Source organism: Chenopodium album, chromosome 26, assembly GCF_948465745.1.
Source record: "Chenopodium album chromosome 26, dcCheAlbu1.1, whole genome shotgun sequence".
NCBI lineage: Eukaryota > Viridiplantae > Streptophyta > Magnoliopsida > Caryophyllales > Amaranthaceae > Chenopodium > Chenopodium album.
This window is the reverse complement of record NC_137859.1, coordinates 24,801,850-24,811,852: the sequence shown is the minus strand read 5'-3', so window position 1 is coordinate 24,811,852 and position 10,003 is coordinate 24,801,850.

Here is a 10,003-nt window from a genome sequence, read left to right as displayed (position 1 = left end):
AGTCTGTTAATGAACCCTTAGGATCTAAGGCCGACCCCCTTTCTGCTATTGAGTCTTTTTCTGTAGCTCCCTCTAGTGCTGAGCCTCTTGTTGAGTCTTCTCATTCTGGCGAGGTCACAGCTGACCTTGCCCTCCTTGATGTAACAACTGATGAGTTCAATAAAATGAGTACCTTTGCTTACGATGTGTGTCATTCCCCTAACCCTGATCAATATTGCTTTGCTAATGATAAAAATGACAAAGAAATAATAAAAGCAATGGAAGAACATGATAATAAAACAGCAATTATCGAAGATACAGAAACAATTAATATTTCCAATGATACGACTACCAAAGAAGTAAAAATTGGATTAACACTAAGTCAAGAAGAACACAAAGAGTTAATTAACTTACTTAGTGAATTTTTGATGTATTTGCTTGGTCTTACCAAGACATGCCAGGTATTGACAGGGATATTGCACAACATACTATACCACTCATTCCAGGTATGAAGCCTGTCAAGCAAAAGTTGCGTCGTATGAAACCAGATGTAGCTCTTAAGATCAAAGAAGAAATCAGAAAACAACTAGCTGCAGGTTTCATCAAAGTGTCCAAGTATCCGGAATGGATAGCTAATGTGGTTCCAGTCCCAAAAAAGGATGGAAGGGTCAGAATGTGTGTTGATTACAGGGATCTCAATAAAGCAAGTCCAAAAGATGGGTTCCCTCTACCTCACATTGACATTCTGGTCGACAACACAGCAAACCATGCACTCCTTTCCTTCATGGATGGTTACGCTGGATATAACCAAGTGCTTATGGCCGAGGAAGACATGGAGAAAACCACATTCATCACACAATGGGGAACATACTGCTATACGGTAATGCCATTCGGGTTGAAAAACGCGGGTGCCACCTACCAAAGAGCAGCCACAGCATTATTACATGATATGATGCATAAAGAGGTGGAAGTTTATGTTGATGATATGATCGTCAAATCAAAAGATCGCCCAGGCCACATCATTGCGCTTCGCAAGTTCTTTGAAAGACTTTGCAAGTACAATATGAGGTTAAATCCAGCAAAGTGTGCATTCGGAGTTACATCAGGCAAGTTGCTTGGCTATGTGATCAGTTCTCGAGGGATTGAAATAGATCCCACGAAAGTCAAAGCAATCATCGCCAAGCCACCACCCAAGACTGAAAAGGAGATTCGAGGCTTTATTGGAAGATTGCAATACATAAGTAGGTTCATATCCAAACTCACAGCAATATGCGAACCTATATTCAAAAAGCTCAAGAAGAATGTTCCAGTGACATGGGATGATGATTGCCAAAAAGCTTTCGACAAAATCAAAGAGTACCTGTCAAACCCACCTGTGCTAGCACCAGCAATGCTTGATTTTCCTCTTCGACTCTACCTTACGGTCACAAGAGAAACGATGGGAGCAATGCTAGCGCAAGAGATTGAAAGCAAAGAGAATGTAATCTACTATTTGAGCAAGAAGCTTCAGGGATATGAGACACGATACACATTACTTGAGAAGTTGTGCCTCGCACTTGTGTGGGCTGCACAGAAATTACGACATTATATGCTTACTCATACAGTACATGTGGTGTCCAAGATGGATCCTCTCAAATATTTGTTCGAAAAAGCAACACTCAATGGTAGGTTGTCAAGATGGATAGTCAACCTTGCTCAGTTTGACTTAAAATTTGTACCACAAAAGGCCATCAAAGGTTCTGCGGTTTCTGACTTCCTAGCAGACTTTCCACTGGAGGAAGTTGAAAAAGAAGAAGATGAGTATGATTTCCCTGACGAGGATCTACTTATGACTGAAGACGATAGATGGACGCTCTACTTTGATGGAGCTTCAAACCAAAGAGGGTGTGGTGTAGGGGTTTTGTTGGTATCACCCAGTGAAGAACACATTCCAATTTCCATGAAACTCGACTTTGATGTCACCAACAATGCCGCAGAATATGAAGCATGCATTTTGGGATTAGAAACAGCGGTGGCCTTAGGAATTAAGAAGCTCAGAATTTACGGTGATTCGTCACTAATCATTAACCAGATCTCTAAGAGATGGAAGGTGAGAAGTGAAAGCCTCGCTACGTATCAAGCTCATCTGGAAACTCTCACGGAGCAACTAGATGAAGTGGAATATACGTATTTGCCTAGAGAAGAAAACCAATTTGCTGACGCACTGGCAAAGTTAGCATCAATGGTGTGCATTCCGACAGACACGATTAGGATTCCGCTAACTATAGAGCGAAGATATGAGCCAGCCTATGTTCATGCACTTGATGATGAACAAGAGTCACAAGAAGAAGACGAAGAACCATGGTATATGGATATCCTTAATTACGTGACCAAAGGTGAATACCCTCCTAATACTGATAAAAGGGCACGCCGTGCTTTGAGGCTCCTGGCCTCACAGTATGTGCTCATCAGGGGAGAACTCCACAAAAGGACTGCACTAGGGAGAAATCTCTTGTGCATAGCCGGGAAAGAAACATATAAGACCATGGAGAACCTTCATGCTGGAATATGTGGAACACATATGAATGCTAAGATGCTAGTCCAAAAGATTCAACGACAAGGATATTATTGGACTACTATGGAGAGAGATTGTCACGAATACGTCAGGAAATGTATGAAGTGTCAAGTCTACGCAAACCTGCAGCATGTTCCACCTTCGCTTCTTTACACATATACTTCCCCATGGCCTTTCTCTACTTGGGGTATCGACATCATTGGCAAAATAACGCCACCAGGGCAAGGAGGACACGAATTCATCCTCGTAGCAATCGATTATTTCACTAAATGGGTCGAAGCTGCCTCATATGCTAAGTTAACGGCAAAACATGTAGCTCAGTTCATTGAGAAAAATATTATATGCCGCTATGGGGTACCTCACGAAATGATCAGTGACAATGGGACACACTTCCAAGCCGAGTGTGCAGAATTGCTACAGAAATATCATATCAAACATCACAGATCGTCACCCTACAGACCACAAACAAATGGTGCAGTCGAATCGGCCAACAAAAATGTGAAAACTATCATCGAAAAGATGACGGAAAACTATAAGGATTGGCCGAGCAAGCTACATTTCGCTCTTTGGGGTTATCGAACTTCTGTTCGTACATCAACGGGGGCTACCCCATTCTCTTTGGTCTATGGAGTTGAAGCCGTACAACCAATAGAGCTTGAAATCCCTTCTCTACGCATTGCACTGGAAAGCCAATTAGATGAAGTCGACTGGATTAGAGCAAGATATGACGAACTAGTCTTACTTGACGAAAAACGCTTGGCAGCTTTGCATCACGTCCAAACCTACCAACAGCGAATGGCACGACATTTCAATAAAAAAGTCAAGACTAGGAATATCAAGGAAGGTGATTTGGTGCTTAAAGCGCTTCGCAAAAACGTACTTGATCCAAGAGGAAAATTTAGACCGAACTGGTCAGGTCCATACATCGTTAAATCTATTTTGTCTGGTGGAGCTGCACAATTAGTAGACATGGATGCTAACGAGTTCCACAACTTAACCAATTTGGATCAACTCAAGAAGTTTTATGTCTGATTGCATGGGTTCAGGACCCAATAGAGCTACGTTTGGCCTGATTCCTTTCTAAGGATACGTAGGCAACCCCTCAAGGGGGCCCGGCCACTTTAAAAACAAAAATCCCTTCTTCGTCGACTAAATATGGCACATGAGGCAGAAAAACGTAGTAAATTTGCAACGGAAAGTCAACCGTGACACGGTAGGAGCCACCGCACCACGGTAAAATCCACCGTGACACGGCAGATGCCAGCGTGTCACGGCAGAAATTGCCGCGTCAGGGCAGACTTATCCCTTGTTCATTAACTCAAACTGGTTCCGCGGCGCACCATATTTCATCGTGACACGTTATTTTTATCCGTGACTCGTCAGATTTCTCCGTGACACGGCAATTCATATGCTGTAATTTTAATTGTTTTTTCAGATATTCGGTAATTATTATTATTCTTCCATTGCGTCCGACTTCTAGACTCGGATTAAAACAAAAAAAAAAAAAAAAAAAAAAAAAGGGGGTCATTGTAATTTTTTTTAATTAAGGCAAAAATAAACACGTTATTATTATTGAAATAAATGCGACTACACTTATTGGCATCATGCGCCTTATTTAAAAATTAAAACAGCAAAGCAATATTGATCTAATCCTTCTTCACCTTCGAAGCCTCATCTTTCTTGTCCACCAAGTCGGCCTTCACCATTAGTGTGTCCCTTGTAGCCCGAACCGTCACACCCCTTGTCGAACTCTCCCCTCTTTCATCCCTCTTATAGTTTTTAGGTTGCTTTTCCCTATAAACCATTTTTTCTTTACCCTTTCCTTTCACATAAGTCTTCTTCTTAGGCATTATAGGAGTTTTGAATTCAATTCCTTGTGTTCTCGGACCAAGACGATCTTTAGGGGGCGCCTTCTTACTTCCAAGTCATTCTTTCATATCAAATTTACGCGATCCAAACCTCTCCCTTCTACTTCGGGGATTCAACCATGCCTTGTATGCACTAGATAAGGAGGGAGGAGCTTGATCACTCGCAGAAACAGTCCACATCGGTCTTGCAATCCAATAGAGCTCGTACTTGTGAACATTACTTTCATGCAATGATACTTCACGAGGACTATCATTATAGCGCGGAATTACTTGTTCAAGTCCATATTGTCGCATCACTCGAGAAGGACAATAAAAAGTCAGCTTTGTTGTACTAGGAATACGACAATACGGTGTATCATGTGTCCCAACCATCCTAGTAAGTCTCCACCACGGTACAACCCATCGAATGGAAAATTCCCTCTTTGCAAAGAACACCTTCCAATCGTCATACGACATGTTCGCAGAGTAATTTTTCTTCCTTCGGACTAGATCATTGGGACCATATTTTTCAATATCGTCGGGGGCTTTAAAGAGTTCTAAACGCTCCATCAACCAAATCTGCAAAAAAAAAAAAAAAAAAAAAAAAAAAAAAGGAGATTCTCCACCGTGACACGGCAGGTTGTACCGTGTCACGGGAGAGCTTTACCGCGACACGGTGCCTGCCAGGTGTCACGGGAATTAATCCGAAGCCGTCTTTACCTGCAACAGTACTAGAGAGCCCTTCCTGATGGCTTTCCGGTCAGATTTTGCTTCGTCAAGGCCGCGCAAAGTTTCTCCAAGGCAAGTAGGCATAGGGGATCTTCCAGATTCAACATGTTCAAGCACAGACGCTAAACAAGCATGTCCTACCCTACCGTTTGCAAATAAAAGTTTGCTAAACATACAAAAGATATACGCCCTCCTACGGTATACGTGATATGACTCAGAGACAGGGCGATTAAAATATAAATTTGCAAGTTTTTCTAGATCTACTTGTACACAATCCTATTCAAATCAGGATCTCTCAAATTCAGATGACGTTCAAAATCCTGGTAATAATATTCGCGCAGAGTAGGCATGGCAACGAGGTTCCTAGCAGGGAAGCCAAAGATGGCACCAAATTCCTCCGGCAGAGGACATAGTTCATCATAATCAAACTTAAAGCAATGGGTTTCTGGACTCCAGTAATCTAGGGCCGCCCCCAGAAAATCATGCTCAATCGCGACATGTCTCAGGGCTAATAAACCTCTCACATAAAACGACTCCAATTCTCTTTTGTCAGCAGCGGTTAAAGAATACGACCAATCACACAACACGTTATCAAAATTCTGAGACATTATTTTGAAATATAAAATTCTTTTAATTTTGTATTTTGTAATTATGCATATCATGAATTATTGGTCGTATTTATAAGCGAAAAGGAGCGGAACGTATATAAATTTATCAAGTTACACGCGTATGACATACGGCTGCAGTTTATTGTCCCCGTGCCACGGGAGTTTGCACCGTGACACGGGACTTACCACCGTGACACGGGAATATCTACCGTGTCACTGGACATTTTACCGTGACACGGTACAATATTACGTGTCACGGTGCGCACGCGCTTTCTTTTTTTATCCTTGACCTATTTTTCCGGATAATTTTATTTACCGTTTATCTTCCGCTCTTATTCCGAGAGTTTTATTCCCAATAAAGTTCCCTTTATTTTAACTCCTTTTTATTTTTTATTATTTTCTTTGCTTTATTTTTTTTATTTGCTCTTTTTTATTTTATTTTATTTTTGAGGAAGTTGCGAAACTTGCTCTATTTTATTTTTTCTTTTTATTCAGGGAAAGTTGCCTTTGCTTTCTTTTGTTTCTTTTGTTTTTTGGGAGAAGGTCGGTACCCTCCACTTACGAAAAATAACGGTATTTTTTTCGCGTCGTTAATAAACACACAGCACACACAATTAGTTTCAAGCACACACTAACATACACATGGAATAAAATAAAAAGAGTGTGAATAAAATATACAAAGTAAGTCATAATACATAGATAGTGTCAAGTGTCATCCAACAAGTACAAATATAAACCCTCGGTCAAAAGTCTCTAGAACTACTCTCAGTATCATCTACAACCTGTGCATCCTGAGTATACGGGGGCTGGGAACCAAAGAGTCCCTCCATCATCCGAGTACGAGGAGTAGTGTCCCGACTAGTCCCGACAACTCCAGTAGAAGACATGGTCAGAGCAGGGCCCGTCCAACTGATAAACGGTGAAGACTGACTCCATGAAGTAGGAAGTGTCGGTGAAGGCATCCTCCCAGACAGTGGAACTGAAAACAAGCTAGACACAAGTGGAGGTATCCCCCCTGGTAACGGAGATGAATATAGGCCCCGATCCACAGGAGTGATGACTGGAGTAAACTGAGGCTGTGAAGGCTGTGAAAATGAATGCTGCTACCACTGGCCCTGGAAATGCTGAAAAGGCTGGGAAGGCGGAGGCGGCTGCCACTGAGCCTCACGAGACGGCTGGGAAAACGGCGTCTCTCGCTGAGACTGAGAATGCTGACGAACCTGTGGAGAACGTCTGCCACGACTAGGCTCCCCCTCGTCCGAGCCTCTGTGCCTCGAGCGCGATCGGGACCTCCGTCGCTCCTGAAAAGACATATAATCAAAGATGTCAATAATGCAAGATAAAACAAATGGCAAAAATAAAAAGGGTGAATGTACCTCAAGGACGTCACTAGAACCGCCTCGACAACTCGCGCCACGCCGAAGCTTGATGATGCAATACTTCAAGGCGTCAACCAGCTTCATGAATCCCATCATCTCCGGGTGGTCAGGCTCAGAACAAAGCAAAGGAAAATCAGTAATAAGTGGTCTTAAAAAGGACGAACAATATATCAAAAAAGCTTACCGGCTGAAACACGTCAGGCAAAGACTCCTGTGCCTGTCTGTAACCCTCTGGAGCGTCAGCAATGTGGTCCTCAGTAATACCAATAGGCCCCGGGTAACGGACAGACTGAGGAGGTATCTCAATCCTCCCCACAGGACGAACTGTCGTCTGAAAATACGATCGAATAATCAAGTTATTCGACTATTAAACAGAGACTAGTGATAAAATGCTCAAAAGAAAATCATACCTCGGGAAGACGGGGTGGAGGAGCCAAAAGGGGAAGTACGTCCCGCGAGTAATCACCCTCCATGTGCACGAGACCCTGCCAAGGGAAAGTGAACTACTCTCCACTGTGTATCAAGTCCCTGAGCAGACGTGAGTCCAACATCGACTCTAGTGGGGGCAAAGGCACCACGAAGAGATCATCGCTGTGCTGGCGAACGACACGCTCTCCAAGGCACCAAACGAAGCGACCAGTACCAACAAAAACAGTACGGCGCGCTGAAAGCTGCAGGGCCTCAGGAAGGTCAGTCATCCTAGCCCAAGGCCGATACTGGACGTCAATAGCCACCTGAAAACCATACAAAGTTGCGATGAGATAATGAAAATGACGTCGAGATGAAGAAAGGTAGGCCACAAAAATTAACTCTTACACCAACAGAAGTAGTGCCTCGGCGTAACAACCCACGCAACGTGGAGACAGACTCCACTCGTGACTCGCCTCGGTCACGCCAGCTATCTCCAACAGGAAAGTCGTGAACCGCTCCACGACGTCGACGAGGGGCCAACCCTAGGAAATACTCGTAGAACCAGAGCTGCAATAAGAAGGTAATATTTGAGCACATGAATCAAACAGATTCGAACAAAACAAACGAAGGAAAAATCATTACCTCCACGACTCTCCATAAGCCGTAGACAGTCACCGGGGACTGGTCATTCAGCTGCCTGGAGCCATGACGCAACGATAGAAGAAGATCCGCATATCCAATGCCAGCCTAGTTAAGAGATCCTATCTCATTGATCCTAACTAAAGAAGGGAGATAGCAGACGAGCGCGCGTGAACTCCTATCAGGAGAAAGTGTCATAGAAATCAGAATCAGAATGAAGATCCGCACCCGCTGCTCAGGAGACGTCTCCTCCATGTCAAAACCCTGGGCCAGAACGGAAGCCAGCTCCGATCGCCCACTCCTCGGACCACCTCGAGATACCGGTCGAGTCCTAATATACTGAACGACCGGACCTAATAGATCCGCTACCTCGGCTGCCCCCCAAGTAAGGTCAGGAAGCTATCGTACGGCCTGATCAGTGAAACGCAGACCGGTGATCATGCTGAAGTCCAGAGGGGTCACTGTCATCTCCCCCCAAGAAAAGTGAAAAGTGTTGGTAGTATCCCAGAAATACTCCAACAATGCACGAACAACTGTAACAGGACCGCAGAATAGAAATCCACTAAACCGGCAGAAACCCATAAGGCATTAGTAACAGGATCCCCCGTGATAATGTCATGCAGTCGAGGAATGAGATCTCCAGCTCCAGATCCATGATGGCGAAGCGTGCCATCGACTATGCCGGCCAGTGGACGGTGAGAAACGTGGTTCTCACGACAGAAAACTAACTTATCAGGCGTCCAGGGAGGCGGAACCCATCTACCTCTACTCGAAGAAGCGCGCGGCTCGGTATCTAGGGCGTCGTCCTTTTCACCCTCGGGAACCGTGGGAGTATCCTCCCGAAAAGCCTGACGCCGGCCACGTGTGGAGAGATCGCAATCTCGCCGTCTAGGCATGCTATTTCAAGAATAAAAATCTAAAGGCTTAGCATCATTTCCTAAGTTATTTAGTTATTTATTTATTATCAATTATCTCGGTCACATTTTCTATTATACGCTAAATTTTACCTCAAGGCTAAAAATTGGCAAAATAATAGAATTATTCCTAGTATTAAGTTTCTCCATGACAAACTAATACTACAGTTCTCCTAGCCGCATGATACTATGTTCTCCACGACAATATAGTACATACACAAAAATATGTTTCGAAATTGCACAAAAACAATAGATCAACACATCATGCCATATTTTGCAAGACCTACCATCAATATTTCATCATTTCAAGAAACAACATAGCAACAAGAACATCATTTCACAAAAAGTAGTACTCAAAAATGGTGATTTGCTCAATTCTTCACCAAATCATGCATTTTTTGTCTCCAATTTCTCACAAAAGCATACATATACAAGTGAATTCGTGGAAAAAATTTGAACATAAAAACTCAAAATTAAAAACCCCCAAATTGATTTTTAAGGGTTTTTCCATGAAATTACTCATTTGAAATTCGAGGCAAAAAATCAAAGGAAACTTACATGGACCTTGTAGATGAGGAAAGTAGCAAAAATTAGAGCAAAGTCGGTGGAGATTTGAGCGCCAAAAGCTCGGAAAAACCGTGAAGATTGCTGCTCTTCACCGCGGCTCGGAGCAGCAGCGCCGCGACACGGTGGTAACTAGCCGTGTCACGGTGGTTTTTAGTGGTGACGGAAAATCTGGAGCCCCGACGTTGGATCTCCGGCAGCAGCAGCAAGGTGTAGGCAGTGAAATGAACGACCTCACGCACCAGAGAAGAAACGCCGTGCCCCGGTAGCCAGAACCGTGTCGCGGTGATTCAAGACGTGCGCCGGTAAATTGGACCGAGGCTCGGTGATTTGTGTGAGAATGAAAGAAAAAAAATCGAAAAATATGAGCTGCAGAAAA